The 16,639-nt window shown below is 46.3% G+C and overlaps 1 protein-coding gene across 1 annotated transcript in view; it reads right to left on the bottom strand.

Moving 5' to 3' along the window:
• KCNH2 (potassium voltage-gated channel subfamily H member 2) overlaps positions 1 to 16,639 on the bottom strand; it is a 1,778,384-nt gene that overhangs the window by 76,765 nt on the left and 1,684,980 nt on the right. The window lies entirely within an intron of this gene.

Here is a 16,639-nt window from a genome sequence, read left to right on the forward strand (position 1 = left end):
AGATTCAAAATGTACAACCAAATCACTTAGAAACAAAAGGAAAAATGTGCCTCAATCGTGGTATTCTCTTATATCAAATGAATCTAAATTGAAATTGCCTACGGTTTTTAATAATTCATAAAATTATTCATATGAATACCTTTATTAACAACTTTATGAAAAATGATTGTACAAACTCAGGTCACATGTCCCAATGTTCGTGGTGAGTGCCAAGGGATCCCAGAAATCCATAGTTCATGTATCTGGAATGTTGCTAAATTTTGATATGGAATAAAGATGACTTTACATTCACACCCAGAGAAGGGTGCATAGCCAGTCAGGTCACTGGAAGAGTGGGCGAGAATGCACATTCTCCGCTCACTGCTTCCAGCCTCCCGAAGGCCCTTCCCTGGGTGGCACCCTCTTTCATTTTTTATGTGGGGAGGCAACAGGGAGTCTCTCCCTGTTGCCTCCCTACTTCCAACTCCCCAAAGCAAACCATACCCCTACCCCACACCCTCCCTCCCCCCATTTTTTGGGATCTGAACTTCCAAGAGGATGGAGAGGCTAACTGGAAGTTTCTTAAAAAACACACAAGGATCCACCCTGCCTTAGCATCTCAGATCATTATTTCAAAGTGAGTATAAACATTCTCCCTAATTTGATTAGATAGGTCCCTAGAATCATGGCCCTGCTCAGACACTGAAGTGGGAGTTATCTGGGGGATATGATGACACTAGGGGGTTCCCATTTACAATAGAAGATTTTAATATCATAGTGGAAAATTGCACTATAGGTTCTAGCTATATTTAAAGCCAAGTGAGATTTGATTTCTTGATTTCTTGATGAAAACATAGTATTTTTTGTGCACAGAGTGAAGTGGCTGATAAATCATTATTAACAGAATGAGAATAGGATATTGTAGTTTACTAGTGTGAGTTATATCCTTCTTTCACTGTACTAAAGCTGAGGAGCTGAGGAGATTACATTTAAATACGCTTTATTTGTGCTGTGTGCACTGTCTAAACAGGGACCATGTCCCAACGCTGACAGGGTAGCATTTTGAAAACAATAGCTAAAATAAACTAAATCCTGCAATATTCACAGGTACAGTCAAACCTTTAGGCAGAGAATTGCTTGATAATGTGCAACCTGTGAAAGCCATAGATATTTAAAAAGTGAATGTGCAGGTGACAGTGAGTGTACCTATCCTAATTTTATTATGCACAGTAAGGGACTGGGTCTTCCCTTTTGTGACCTAAATAGGTAAGTGTTGTGCGAGAGTTGATCATTCATGTATTCAAAAATCATAAAAAGATTTTCCTATATTGGGTGGGTCAACCAATATCCTGCGCATTCTAAATTGATAACACTGGGCCTCATTACAAGTCTGGCAGTAACCCTGTCGGTGCTACCGGCTGGTTCCTGCTGGACCCGTAAATAATTACTGGTGCCTGACTTCCTGGTGCCACCAGGCTATTCCAGGTCCTGTTGCTGGGGCATCAGGTGCTGGTCATTTTGTTAGTCCCCTTCCCCATAGAGTCCTACGGGACACCATGGGAATGGGGACTTGGGAACATCGGCACTGTTAACAACGGTGCCAGTGTTCCTGTGAAAACTCTGCAGGCGAGTGCCGTCCTGCCCGGCAGGTCTGACCCTGACGGGCGGGACAGCACCTGCCCGCAGAGTTGTAGTGTGCCCGTTCGGAAACAACAGTGCCGGTATGTTTACCAGCACCATTGTTTCCTGACCGGCACAATTGTAATGAGGCCCACTGTCTTCCTCACCCAAACCTGCAGAATTAGATGAAACTCATTATATTCTACATTCAAATTGCATGCATATGCTAGCAATGCACACCCCCACATTTAGACAGGACAGCAAATATATGTAAATGTGCTTATATACAGGCAATTTTTCTATGGAACTTTTCTCTGATGCCACTCATTGTTTTTGAGATTGGTGAAAACATTTGTATCTGTTATTTATGAACAGAAACAGATTTGATGTAAATGTTGACTGAAGGGAGTTAGAATATATTGGCTGATAAGCAGCAATTTAATTATGGACTAGGATGGTGAAGAAACGTTAGATTCTATTATTGGAATTAGTATCAGAAATATGAATATTTCTGTGACTAAATGTGTGTATTACATTTAGGGATATTATGACAGGAAGGCCATCTTTAATTCTCTATACAATTCTTCAACATTCATGTATCTGATTGTGGGGGCTTCCCTTACATAAAGTAAGGGGGTACCTTTGGTTTTCTGTTATTTAAATACATTCACATTTTAACTATAACCACAGACTGTTTATTGTCCCAGAATTGTGGGGTGGGAGTGTATACCAGGGAATATTAAATCACTGATTGCTACTCAGTGAAAAAAGTGACATATCAATAAGTATCTCAACACTTGCAGCAGTCTTCCTATAGCCTACATTTCTGGTGCTCACATCTTCTAGCAAGCATATACAGGTTTATGCTGCTACCTTCCTCCGGATATCCACCACAACTGGGCATTCCCAGTTCCTGTTATTCACCTCACTTTGGGGCTGGGTCTAACTCTCCTCAACCATTGATTAACACGGTCTTAAGTGTGAATATGGCAGGCTAATTGGCTAGTAATTTAATGTTTATGGGTTTCCCTAATGAGGGCAGATAAAGGTTTAAACAGGGGCACAGCCATCTTAGCTTTTATCAGATTGTGACAGCGTCCGGTCTGGTTCAATATCCTCTCTTTCTCCTACGTCCAGGCATTGTTATGGAGCCATAAATCTACTTCATGGGTATGCGTCTGCATCTGGTTCCATTTGCAGCTGGGACACATTTGATTATCTACTGTGGCTTTGCAGAGTGACCTGAACCGCATCTAATTAAGCTGGTTGGGATGCTCCAAGGATTTGCAGTTGTCTGTCCACTGTCTCTCCAGAAGTCCCTATGCTGTACTAGGTCTTCCGAAGCATGAAGTTCCTCAGTTTCTCCTCTGTGCTACATATCTATGTATGGCCTACTGCATTCCTAGTGAGGTAATGGGCTTGCAATATCTCACCTGTACCACCCTCGGAGAGGCACATTGGGTAAAGGCCTGGCCATTTCCAACCCTAATGCCAGCTACTTCATGCAAATATGCGGAGTTCTGAGATATCAGCACTACACACACATGCAGGCATACAGAGGATCTCACACATTACACACACACAAAATCACACACATATGAACACAAGCACACATAAAAGCGAAGCATTCAGATACCTAAGCACAGACACATACAGACAGACAAACACACACATACATACCCACACACACAAATACACACACACACACACACACACACACACAATGACATGCACAAGCTATCTCGAGGAAGAGACAACAGTCCATACAAAGTAGCTTGGATGGCCAGCGTGCAATGGCCAGTAGAAGGTGGAAAACCACAAACCGTGCTTGCCACCTGATGAGGATCAAAGATGGCATATTTTCCCCCATCTCAACCAATGTCCTAGTTACCTCAGGTAAAATATGTATTTTATCCAAGCACACAGGGCTCCAAAGAAGGTGGGGCAGACTTTCGAAAGGTTAATGGACCTTGTCAAATAGATGCACTCCATGGCCACTGGAGTTAACGGGTACAAGTACCATATTGTGGTCTCCATAAGCTCATCTGTTTGAGCTCAGTTTGGCATAAAAAGTGACAAATACAAAAACAGCTATCAAAACAACACCTACAGTGCACCTACTGTGAAGGCATCATGAAGTAAAACACAAACAGCAGACTTCAAGTTTAAACAAAAGATGTTTATTTAACTGAAATGTCACAATGGTTGAAGGCCTAACTTGCCCTACACTACTGTAGGTGGTCCCTATCCGAACGAATTTAGGAACTGTGTCAAATTTGGGCCTCATTACGACCCTGGCGGTAAGTTACCGCCAGGGCCGTGACTTTACCGCCATGGTGCTAACTACGTTAACGCCATGGCGGTAAGGGGATTTACCGCCCCATTCCGACCTTGGCGGGGCGGTAAATCCCCAATCCCCATTTACCCTTCCCCATTCCCATTTTTGCCCCATAGGGCATAATGGGAGTGGGGAAGGCGTTAATTACGCCACCGTAAATTACGGTGGCGTAATTAACACCAAGTTCCCTTACCGCCATGGTTTTTTACACCCGCTAAAAGCAGGTGTAAAAACCGCCATGGCGGAAAGGGAACTCGTAATTGGCGGTAAGGGGTCGGCGCAGCTAACGCTGGCGCTAACCCCTTACCGCCAGGGTCGTAATGAGGCCATTGAGTTCAACTTAAAAGTCTGTCTGTGTCCAAAACCTGTCCTTGCCCTCACAACTATAGTAAACCAATGTGTAGTGATGTCAAACTCAAAGAAACAGTGTTTAACTGAAAGTTCTGAGTTTCTTCCAGCTCACAGCTTTCTCTCAGCTCCCCTTCCCCAAGCATAAGAAAGTTCCATGAAGGAAAAAGTCTCAAAGCTTACCTTCTCCAGTTCAAGGCAATATAGTTTGTGACCAATTATTGGGGTTCCCTTCCCCAAGTACTAAGGGTCTCAGGTCCCTGTTCCCAAGACGACAAGTATAGTTCAAAAGTGTTGCAGTGATTTTGTTGAGCTTGTCTCATGATGTCTTTAGCTTTCAACATTTAGGATTCTCTGGTCTAGGAGCAGTTGTCAGACCAAACGGTCCACCCATCAAAGGTCGTGCAAACAGGATCCTTGGACTTCTCAGCCCCACGTACACGTTCCTTGGTGCTTGCTCCTGTGCGCCATGTCACCCTCACTGGACTCCTCTATACTGGCCTCCTGGCTTTAGTGTGCGATCTTATATTTCTTTGTCTTCTCCTTGATTGTCTCATGACCCTGCCACCATGTATCCCCTTCGCTGAGCTGTTGCCTTGCCACACTGCATTCACTCATTAAAGTTCACTGTTCAGGCTTTCTTTAGCATTTAATGCAGTCAACTGTAAGGTTAGATGTAATGTGTTGTGCAACATAGGTTTTCCATGATTTAGGTTTCAGTTCAGAGTTCAAAAGTGTTCCTATTTTGCTTATTTCTTTCAATGGGAAGTTTCCCTGCAGTGCGGTATTAAATAGGCATTTGTTTTATCTCAGGGTGAAAGGTCCATATAGGTCGGTATTCAGCATACAAGCGTTTCTTGCAACATTAAGTTTGCATGTAGTTTGGTATTCAGTATACCTTGGTTTCTTGCAATGTTAAGTTTTCATGTAGTTCAGTATTCAATAAATGGACGGGCAACTGCCTGTGGTCCTGCTCGGAGCTCCCTGATGCCTGCGTGTCCCTCTGACACCAGCAGCCTGCTCCTGCCAGCTTCTGCTGCTGTCTCTGGTCTGTTTCTGAGGCAGGGAAAAACACCAATTCGAGCTCTGCTCATGCTGCTACTTCCTCACTGACACGTCCAGTGTCCTCTGCACTTTGGGTCTGCCGGCATCCTGGTTTGGTGTCCCCTGATTTTCCTGCACGGTTCTCCTTGCGAGGAATTCGCAGGCTTCTCTGCTGGGCTCACTGCAAGATTCCCAGGAATGTAATTTCACCAAAATGGTGGGGTAGCGGAAGTGACATCACACAGCTCTTGACCTCTGATGACATCACAGCAAGTGATGTCATTTGACCCCACCCCAAAGCGATATCGCGGGAAGCGATGGAACACAACCTTTCACCCCTTGCCAAAACAGGAAGTGGTATCACATAGCATTGTTCCTTAGTACACTACGAAAACATATGGTTATGGTATCACTATAATGTGATGTACATTTCATACAAGAATGGATCGCCAAATGTATCGTTAAGATCAGTGTATATAGGCCCATATTACCAAATTACTGTGATTGCAAGCAGACGTCCATGGCCAAATGATAAGGATGTGTTATTATATAGCACTTACGCTTAAGTGCTTTATATATATTAAATATACATACAATATCACGCAGCCTGTGTTGGTACTCATTTACCGACCTCAGAAGGATGAAAGGCTTAGAAAACCTCCAGTCCAGTGTGCCCCTCTCCTTGGACCACGCTGATTTTCTGTGCACTCTAGACCGTTGGCTTACCCTTGAATTGCAGTGAAACACTGTTTGCCGAGCTTGCTTTGCTTGGAGATTTTTTTCGAATTCACAGTTCAGATTAGTTTCCTTGTCTTCCCTCTGTGTAGGGTGGGGGCAAGTGAGGCAGTGTTTGGGTTTTCCTTTTGCTTATTTCTTGTGATTGCTTCAAAGGCTGCCACTTGTTTAAAGCAGGGTTTGCTTCTAGCTTGTATTTGCTCTGTGTCCTCTATTCCGCTTTGTGTATTGTATGTGGAGCGCTGTTAGCTTGCGTGCAGCTGCATGCTTGTTTGTGTTTTTCTTTTTCTCCCATGAGCGCTTGTTGTTATAGCCATTTTGTGTTTTTATTTGACTTTCAGTTTCTGTGGGCTTGCCTGCCAACCAAAATGTTGTTTCTTAACCCTGTGAGTATTGTCTTTAAGTGACCTTATACAATGCGACAGACCTTTTCAGCTTCACATGCCCTACAATTGCTTGTCCTGTTTGTGGGCCTGGTGCTGACAGTAACAGTAACTGCAGTTATGGGCAAGAAGCTGACTGGGCTTCAGTGTAGACATAATGAACTGCTGAAAACTCTCCTCACATCCCTTTTAATAGTCATGCAGTAACCCTCCTATCTTCAACAAGCAGAGTGCTAGTGTGTACCGGGTATTCGGGCATCAGTGTTTGCTGTTGATGTGTGTGTTTGGGGTCTTCACCACATTTCCCTTGCCATTATCCTCTGCCCAGTGTCTCCCCGTGACAAAACCCTATATGATGCCAGAGGTTCAGGCAACAGTGTGCCGAGGGACATGAACCTGCTCCTGGAGGGCACCTCTTTAACAGCATCTGAGAAATGTTATGATGCATGAAAACTGTCGTCAGGGACTGTCAACCTTCACAGGTGTTCTGCACCCCTTCCATGAAGAACCCAGCTAGCATTGGCCTGTGATGCACAGTTAAGAGTGACCCTTAACAGCATGTCAGCTGGAGATGGCTGCAAGTGCATCAGCCAGCTGGCAGGGCAGGGAGTTGGGCCATCTCCGCAGGGTGAACTATGATGGGTCATAGTGTGCCTTTGGTTGCTCACCGTCTTCGAGATCGTCTGCCTAATATTTCAGCACCCATCGCCTGTTTGGGGACCTATACGAGGTAGCGTGCCACACTGTTATTACTGTCATTCAGAATACTCGAGGGGCATATGTTTGCCCTTGTCTTGTCTGGGAGGATATCTCACGAGTATAGTGTGTGAATCTGATATGTGCTCAGCCTGCCCTTTTCAAGATCACATCTTAGCAAGTCCAACTCGGCCCTTCTAACTTAGGAGCAAGTTCAGTATCACAAATGTGGTAGTTATAACATTTGTTATGACAGTGCATAGACGCCGGAGGTGTCTGGAATGACATGCTTTATAAAAACCTTCTATGATTACTTTGCTTTGTTTCTGGGACAGTATTCCAGCATCTTTAAATCGTATGTGTATTTCCTGCTCGTACTTTATTTGCGTGCTGTGAAGGGAATGCATTGATGCATCCAGGTGTAGACTGTGAACCAAAAGAGGCCCTGGAAATAATTTCAAAAGTGGCCCCATATTACAATTTTCAACAAGCCCAACACGTTTTCTGTGGGAAAATGTGGAAATACCACACAAAGTGGCCCAGGGTGCACTGGTCTACCAAGAAATCTCCCCAGTTTTATCCAGTCCACCCCTGGATACATCCATCGAAGAGCAGAGGATAGACATCTCCCCAGTTTTATCCAGTCCACCCCTGGATACATCCATCGAAGAGCAGAGGGTCATCAACAGACGCACCTCATTGTTATGCTGCTGAGCTGGCATGCATATACATTATGGATAGAAACACGGGAGCCATTCTGCACTCCAACCTTCACTTTATTCCCTCGTAACATGACTGCCCCCCACTTCCCTTGCTCCTCCCTTTCCTCCTGCCTCCCGCTCCCTCCCATAGTCCTGGGCTTCCCTCTCAAAGGGGCGTTGTCCCTTTTCCCACTCACAACACCTCCCCCTTGCTTAACATGAGACTTCCCAGGTCACATTTGCTCGATGAGACGTTGGGGTCTCTTTGTGGCTCGGTGGGGCCTGCTTGGTTGCTCGTGGGTCTCTTCCACGCTCTCTCGTTGCAGTGTTTCATCAGTCTTTGCTCTCTCCTTTTCCTTCCTCTCGATCGTTTCTCCTTTCATTGATTCCTGCTCTTCAAAATATAGCTTGTGGAGGAGGGAGTCCTTTGGTGTCATTTTGCCGTAGTTCTCTGTCATAGTTGTCACCTGCTCTCTATCCCTTGTCGCTAGGATGGGGTCTGCGTGGGTCGTCTGTCCTCTGGCTTTGCTTGCTTCTCCCGCATCTTGCTCAGGCACGTGGTCCTTCTTGTGGGTTACTTTGAATGATCTATAGTGGATGCTGCTGAGTGCATGCTGTAGTACTGTCCGGTGACTGAGAAGGCTGTGTCCTCTGGCGGGACCCGGTATCATGCGGATGATGTCCGGCGCTCTGCGGTCTCCTTGGGTTGGGTCATGTCGTGACTGTCCTTTAGGCTGCTCTGTCTATGCCGTCCTCCATTGGACGGCATGGTCTTGGGGTTTGTCTAGAGGGTATTCTTCCGCCCTTGTTTGGTATGGTTTCCTTGTACTGACGTTTTCTGTGACTTCCATCCCCCCCCGTATGATATTTCAAAGGGTACCGGGCAGTTGCGAAGCTCACAGTCCTCTCGCAGACCGGGTGGGGTTCGTGTGCCAGGTTCCAGTCCATCCCCTTTGTGGTGGGCTAACTCAGGGTAGAGGGGGTGTGCATTCCTGAGACCTCTGGATGGGCTGGTGTTCATGACCTTGATGTCTTTCCTGATGTCTAACCGTGCTCTAGGTGTACTTGAGTATCTTGCCTGGGGTGTGGGTTGGCATGCCGAGATTGTGGGTGGTCCTGTTCTGCACATTCTCTGAAGGTGACCTTCCTGGCCACAGCGCCAGCATGTTTGTCCAAAGGCTGGGTATGGTTGTCTGTGGGTGTGTTTCCACCCTCGCCCGTGCCATTGCTCTTTGTTTGGGCTTTCCTGCCAGTGTCTTCTCAGTTTCCCCCTTCTCCAGGGTCGAGTGGGCTCAGAGTATTGCGGTTGCTCTTCCGTGAGGGCCGCGATGGCGTTGCGTTCAACTCTCCTTCCGATGGCGGCTGCCTGTGCGTCATCTCTCTCGTATGTTTTTGCCATATTGAGTATTTTCGCTAGGGGTAGGGCCTTTATGAGAAGGTGTTTTCTGAGCGTTGACGAGGTGCACCCTGCTATGATCCTTAGTCTTATAGCTTCTTCTTCATTGAAGTTGGCGAAGTCGCAGTCTCCTATCTTCTGCTGGAGACATATGACGAACTCTCCAATCGATTCGTGTGGAAGCTGCCTGTGTTGATTGAATGCAAGGCATTCGTAGTCTTTGTTGGATCCTACTAAGAGTTTGTCATTAATTTCCTCAAGGAGACGTTGGTACGTGGTTTTGTCTGCAGCTGGGATTGTCTTGATGATGTCCTTTACCTCTTTTCCTACCAAGTTCCTAAATATGCTGAGTTTGTTTGGTGGGTCTTTGTTCCCAATTGCACCTAGAAAGCCCTCAAATTCTTCAACCCACTCCTCCCATCTTGTTCCTTGGTTGTGGTGCGGGATCAAGGCGAATGGGTTGGGCCGTCTCATGACGGTGGCATCTGACGTGGGGTCCAAATCTGCTAGGGCTTGCGCACTTGCGTCAGCATCTGCTTGTGCTTGGTCGGTCATGGTGGCTCTTTGGTGGCGTGTGAGCGCTCTGGCGCTGTTCAGGTCGTTGTGCTGTGAGTTTGGGTTTTTTCGGGTGGTCCCTGTTCTTCCCGTTGGTGGTGTGTACAGAGGTGGTGGGTGGTCACCGTTAATATTTTATTAGTGCATCGCCCCTATTCACTATCGTTACCCTCACGTTACGTTTGCGTTGGTTGGGGTAGCCGGGGTGTTAGCAGGATGCTGGGTGCTGGCTCTAGTTGTGGTGGCTGGGCGTTGGGATCAGGTGCTGGGTATGACATGGTTACTTTTGTTGCCGCTAGGGTGCAGTTTTGGGCATTTCTCAAGTCACTGAGGCTAGTGGCGAGGCAGTGAAGTTTGTTCCTGACACAGGGGTTGCACCTTTTGCACGTGGGTGTGGTGCTGGCGTTTGGCGGGGTGTAGGCACTATGGTGTCACTTGCCTCATGCACAGCGTGCGTGTGTCCTTGCTGTTATTTGATCCTTGTATGGGCGCTTGTGGGTTGTTAATGGGCCCACTTTCTCTTGTATGGTGTGCCAGAATGTGGCCCTTCCTTCTAGGAAGCTTCAAGTACCTGGTTTGGTAGGGCGGGTCAGCATTGAAGTTTGTTTTGGCTCTTGTTGTGCTCATGTGGGGCTGTTGGGCCCTGAGGGTTTGGCCTTTGTTGGTCGTGTTCCGCCACAGTTTATTGTGCACCTCCTTTTTTCCTTTTGAGAGTCACTGGGTGGGGGACGCGGGGTTAATCTTGCCAGACCAGTGTTTCGTTTTCCTTGGGATGTCACGTTGTGGGAGACACAGGGTTTCCCATTTTATTTTTATTTTTTTCTCTGGGTGGGAGACGTGGGGTTAACCTAGTTAGGTTTTATTCCTCTTCCTTGGACTGTCACGTTATGGGAGACACGGGGTTGCTTTCCTTTGCTTTCTTTTCCCCCCTCCGCACATAATGGGGGGCGCAGGGTCTTATCTTGTAGCTGTGTGTCTTTACCATCACGCACATGGGAGACAGGGGTTGCTTTCTTTTGCTTTCTTTTCCCCCCTCCGCCGGCACTGGGACACCTTACTTGACAGCGGATGCGTCCGCGATACTCCGGTCACACGATCAGGTGTCCTCTCCTGTTCCGCTGTGGCAGGGCGTATTCTTCTTCCATCTACACACGGCGGTTGGTACATTCGTTGCGGCAGCTCCGTCGCTGGGTTCCTCTTCTGGCTGCGGGCGTCATTGTTGCTGAGCACATGGGCCCTGGTAGTATCAGGATGTACAGTCGTGTGTTCTGGTGGGCGCACGGGTCACGGGAGTCAGGCACACAGGCCCACTAGCGTTGAGCACACGGGCCCACTTCACTTGCCGGGCACACAGTCCCACTAGAGTTGGGCGCACAGACCCACTTCACTTGCCGGGCACATGGGCCCACTTCACTTGCCCTGCACACAGGCATGCAAACGTTGGGCGCACAAGCCCACATGGTCTGTAGGGCGCACGGGCCCACCACACTTGCCGGGCACACGGGCTCCAGGATGCTGCTGGGCGCACAGGCCCTCCTCCTCCTCTGCTGTTGGGCGCACGGGCCCTACTTCACTTTGGGCACACAGGCCCGCTTTCACTTTCCTCGTCCTTGTGTTGCTGCTGCCTGTCACGTGGTCTTCTGCCGGGTCGGGTCCACCGCACCCTCCTTTCTGCTGGGCACCTTCACGCTGCCGGGCTCACCTCTGTCATGGCACTGCTGTGGCTTCTTTCCCTTCGTCGCCAGTTGTTATGCTGCTGAGCTGGCCATGCATATACATTACGGATAGAAAACACGCCAGCCATTCTGCACTCCAACCTTCACTTTATTCCCTCGTAACATGACTGCCACCTTCTTCCCTTGCTCCTCCCTTTCCTCCTGCCTCCCGCTCCCTCCCATAGTCCTGGGCTTCCCTCTTAAAGGGGCTTTGTCGCTTTTCCCACTCACAACACTAATCTGCCAATAATTGTAGTCTGGTGGCCATCACATTGCTCATAATAATTCTTTACACAGGTCACCAAGCAGGCTCCAACCCACAGGCTTTCAAACAAGCGTGCAAGTCTTGTTTGTGGAAATACAGCAGAGGCTTTGACTGACGATCACCTATAGCACTCTCTTGTGGTCAAATTGTCGGATCCCACAGCTGGACAACTCACTTAGCTATGTCTTAACTTTCCTGTGGCTTGCAGCGCACACTTTTTAAGGTACTAGATTGTATTTCCTTTGATCAGTGATGTCATTATTTTGCTCATCCCCAATGTCAAGCTAATAATAATAATAATAATAATAATAATAATAATAATAATAATAATAATAATAATAATAATAATAATAATTTAGCGTTTATATAGCGCTACAAACCCTCGGGTATCTGAGTCTGAGTCTGTAATGAGTCTTGCAGATCAGTTCTACATGGAAGACTTCGAGTTTCTGACACTGTTGCAGGCTTTCTGATATTCTGCTGCTTTTCACCTGTCTCTTGGTTTGCTTCAAGATAGATTTGAATTGTTGTGAATGTCTTTAATCTTTTTGAAGCCATTAACCATTCCAGGGATTTCCCTATAGTATCCTTTTTATTGTCTTCTTATATTTGGGACAGTGGAAGTGGGCCTTGTTTTCCACCACCCCTAGGTCTTATTGTTGTCCTATCCGGTCTTGCTCTGCTTTACAAGACACCCTGTATTGGCTACTCTCAATTTCTAGATCAGTTCTGGCCAAACTGTTGCCCTGCAGATGTTTTGTTCTACATCTCTGATGTTCCCTCACCATTTACTATGGCAGCTGGGGCTGATGGGAGTTGTAGGACAAAACATCTGGTGGACCGCAGGATGTCCACAACTGTTCCAGATTGTAATCACTGGCCATGGTTTTGGTCCTTACATGCCTGTGCCTTGTATTTCCTGATTGAACAAGACAGTCGGCAAGGGTGTATATTCTGTTTGTGTTCCTTCTGAGTCTAGGCTTCCTAGAAAGAGATGTTTCACATCTTCTGTAAATAAGACTCATGAGAGGGATTCCAGGTTCCTTTCATTTTTCTGGGGAGCTGTGTCTCTGATTCATGAATGCATTCATCTCCTTTTGAGTTTGGCTTGTTGCTTTTCCAGTTGTGTTTTGAGAGCTTTGATCGGTAAGGATCCATTGTTGCTTTTCATTAGGTGTATCTCAAACTTTCCAGTTCATTTTTCTATTTAGGTCAGTGATGGGATACTGACCCTAGTTTTGCTGAGCAGGGTTTGATGGGAGTTCAGACTCAGAGTACAGAACAGCAGGCTCATACCTTTGGTCCCATTTAGTGTAATCGTTGGCGTATTTTGTGCCCCAGACATCGGAGCCATATAAAGGTACAGACATTACCTAAACACAAATACATTCATTCAGAGTTTCACCTGGGAGAGTCCATGTCATGGAGTTTTCATTCCATTTCATAGAATGCATGAATGGCTTCTTCTTTCAGCTATTTCATGGCCTCATTGACATTTTCAAAGGTCTGTAATATCATTCCCTGCAAGAATTCATCCTCTCCCCTGTGATCTTCAACCTTTATATGGAACTGCATGGAACCCTCCTGTCTCCACACAACATACACATCCACCAATACACAGATGACACTCTGCTCTAGCTCCAGATATCCTCCACCGAAGACATCCCGAGGTTCAGACCTGCCTCACAATGATCCATCCTGGGTGTTGAGTGTTTACCGGAAGCTCAACCCCTCCAAGATAGAATTCTGTCTGCTGACAAACAACAGTGAACACCCTGACATCCAGACCTGGTTCTCTGATATGAACCTAGAGGGCTTTACAAACAGCTGGCTACCTGTGGCAAGACCCTTGCATTCAACCTCGACAAACATATCTCCTTCGAGAAGCACATTGCAAGGAAGAAACAAATGGCTTGGTACACACTTTCTCTCCTGTGGAAAATCAAGCCCTTCATCACAGAAACAACTTCTGATGTGATGTCCAAGACTCCAGGTTTCCCACCTGCATGGTTGCAATACCCTCCTGGAAGGCCTTCTGGCAAATACCGTGGCTCCCCTGAGATGTGTCTGACATGCTGCAGCACAACTCATCAAAGGACTCCACAAATTCAACCACATCAACCCGACCCTCATTGAACTGCACTGGTTCCTGCTGCAAGCACATATCATCTTCAAAACCTGCTGTATCATCTACAAGGCTGTCAACCAGAAGTTCTAAAGCTACCTCACCAAAAAACATAGCATCTCTGGATATTTTCTTAAGAAGATGTGTTTGAAGCTCATTTGCTCGAACCCCAAAACCCCCCACCATAATAAATACCCAAATCTAACCCCCCCATCTACATTAGCGGCAGAATGTGTAAAACAAAAACTCGAACAAATGGTCCTAGAAAAAATGGGCGTGCAATCAAATGGGCTAGTACCTTACGATCCACGTAAGGACGTGTAGAATTATTCTCTGCTAGTGCAGGAGGAAAAGAACCAGAAACAAGACACCTCTGTCTATGCCCCTAGACTAAGGAACCTCCTCCTCATCACCATCAGACTTGTCCCCTGACTTTCACATTTCAGGAAAGAGCTCAAAACCCTCCTCTTCAAGGAATGGCTCCTTCCTAAATTCTAGATCCACACTCCCACAGCTTTCCACCCAACCCGCGAGTGGGTAATCTGCCCCCCCCCCTATTTTCTCATCTGGTTGCTTCAGGATCCCTTGCTGCCAACTTGCCCACCATCCCCATCCCCCATTGTTAACGCCCACTCCCATCTACCTCTACTTTCCTAACTGTTCCCTTACCTCTATGGCTTTTAAAGCACTCCGGTGCTTCCCAAAGCAAAGTGGGTGCTCTCTAAATACCTTAATACAAAATATTAAAAGATGTATTTTAATGTATGTTCAATGATTTCCCTATTTAATTTGAACTATATTGTTTGGTTTTTGATCTGGGTTGTCTCTGAAAGAAGATATCATTGGTCTTGGCTTTGTTTATGTTCAGACTCCATCTTTCCTCCGCAGCTCCCTTTGTTACCATGCACAAAGGCATCAAAGGCCAGATATTACATATGTTTCCAAACACTCTATTTTTAGGATTTTGATAAGAACAATCCAGAGCAATTCCCCCAGGGCCAGAAATGTGCATCAATGCTACTGAAACAAATTCAAGATGGTCATGCACTGAAGTATGTGCAAGGGTCTCTTGGGAAAGTTCAAAAGGTCCAAAGTAAAGACTCTAAGTTCTCTCTAAGGCCTTTACATGGTCCTTCCCTGTAGCTTTTAAGAATACAATTCTAATGCTGGTGTAGGAGTCAGGGTCCCAAATCAAGCTTAAAGATATCCAAGACAAACGACTCTCATGTTCTTGATGTTTCAGTGAATAGCAAACTCACAAGTCTCTGGTACTCTCTGCAGCGAGGTTCTTGTACAGCTAGCTTATGGTGGGGAGTCCTGCTCTAGGGTCTCGTGTCTGTACTGGAGCCTGATGATTGATTGAGGTACAGTAAGTTACAGACATTGTATAGGATATTTATTGACTTTTCTGATTTGAATCTAATGGGGACTTTTTCGGTTCTTTATTTTTTGTGCATGTGTCTTCTATGTTGTATATTGTGGATCTTTGATTGATGATTGATGTAACATTTAAAGGTCCCGGATGAAGGAATTGTAAGTCTGAAGTGCATTGGACATAAAGACCCCATGTCTGTCTCTTCATTAAATATAATTTGATGATTCTATACATTGAAGGACTGAGAGATGCTTTATGATTTTGTTTTCTGAGCGGTTTACCACAATAAGAAAGATTGGCTGGTTTTACCTGCAAGGGATAAGGCGGCACCATGGGAGGTTCCCATTGTCTCCAGGTTGTTGGGATAATTCTGCCACTTTGTTGTGAGAGTGTTTTATGCCGCTTTGCCCTAATATTGTTGTTTTACTTTTGAATACCCGCCTCCCTCAGCATATGTATTATTCTGTAGTTGGTGTCATGCTGGAGCAGGCCTTAAACTAGGGCCCGGAGCTACAGGTAGACAGGAGGCCAGGCCGGGGCCGATGTAGAGTTCTGTCTCTCAGGGTCCTGATAATACAGTCTCCCAACCAAAATTATCTTTACTTCTAGAAGTCCCACCAGAAGCTCATACATGGAGGACCTTCTCTTATTCCTTCCTTCTCTGCATCTTTCTCCTCACGCTTCTGCACATCCTTTATGATTCATATCAGGCTCATTCCTGAAACCATCCCAGGCTTCCCCTCGTGTTTGCTCTCAATCTTCTTCTCCTTCTGCTGTTCTAGCCTCCCACTGAGCTTCCTTTCCACCTCCCCATCTTTACTACAGTTGGTGATTTGCTGCTTCTGCTGTCCACCTTGTTCACCTTTTTCTTCAATCATCACCTCAGTGTTCACCACCTTTTCATTGTCACCTCCCCCTTAGGAACATCCATATTAAGGGCTGTGATTCCTCTTACCACCACCTCCTTGGCTTCTCTTACCACCTCCTCAAATTCTATAACCATCTCATCATTAAACATATGCTTAAAAAGTTTTAACTCCCAAATCTCTCTCCTCCAATGTCCTTTGTCCTTTTCTTCCCAACCTCCTGGTTTCCTCTCTCCACACCTTCTGGGTCTCTTTCTTCTTAGCTCTCTGGTTCTTCATCTTGAGAACCTCCTGGGTCTCTCATTCCTTAGCCTCTTGGGTCTCCTAGTTTCTCCAGCCACCTGGGTCTCCCTCCTCGTCCTTTAATACCTGTCTCTCTCTCTCTCTCTCTCTCTCTCTCTCTCTCTCTCTCTCTCTCTCTCTCTCACCATAGTCTTGGGTGTCTCCCCAGCTTCCTCTGCCTCTCTATTTCACCAGGCCACTGGTCTCTCAATCAGC

The sequence above is a fragment of the Ambystoma mexicanum genome, chromosome 2p (assembly GCF_040938575.1).
Source record: "Ambystoma mexicanum isolate Mex_15411 chromosome 2p, UKY_AmexF1_1, whole genome shotgun sequence".
In the NCBI taxonomy this organism is placed as follows: domain Eukaryota; kingdom Metazoa; phylum Chordata; class Amphibia; order Caudata; family Ambystomatidae; genus Ambystoma; species Ambystoma mexicanum.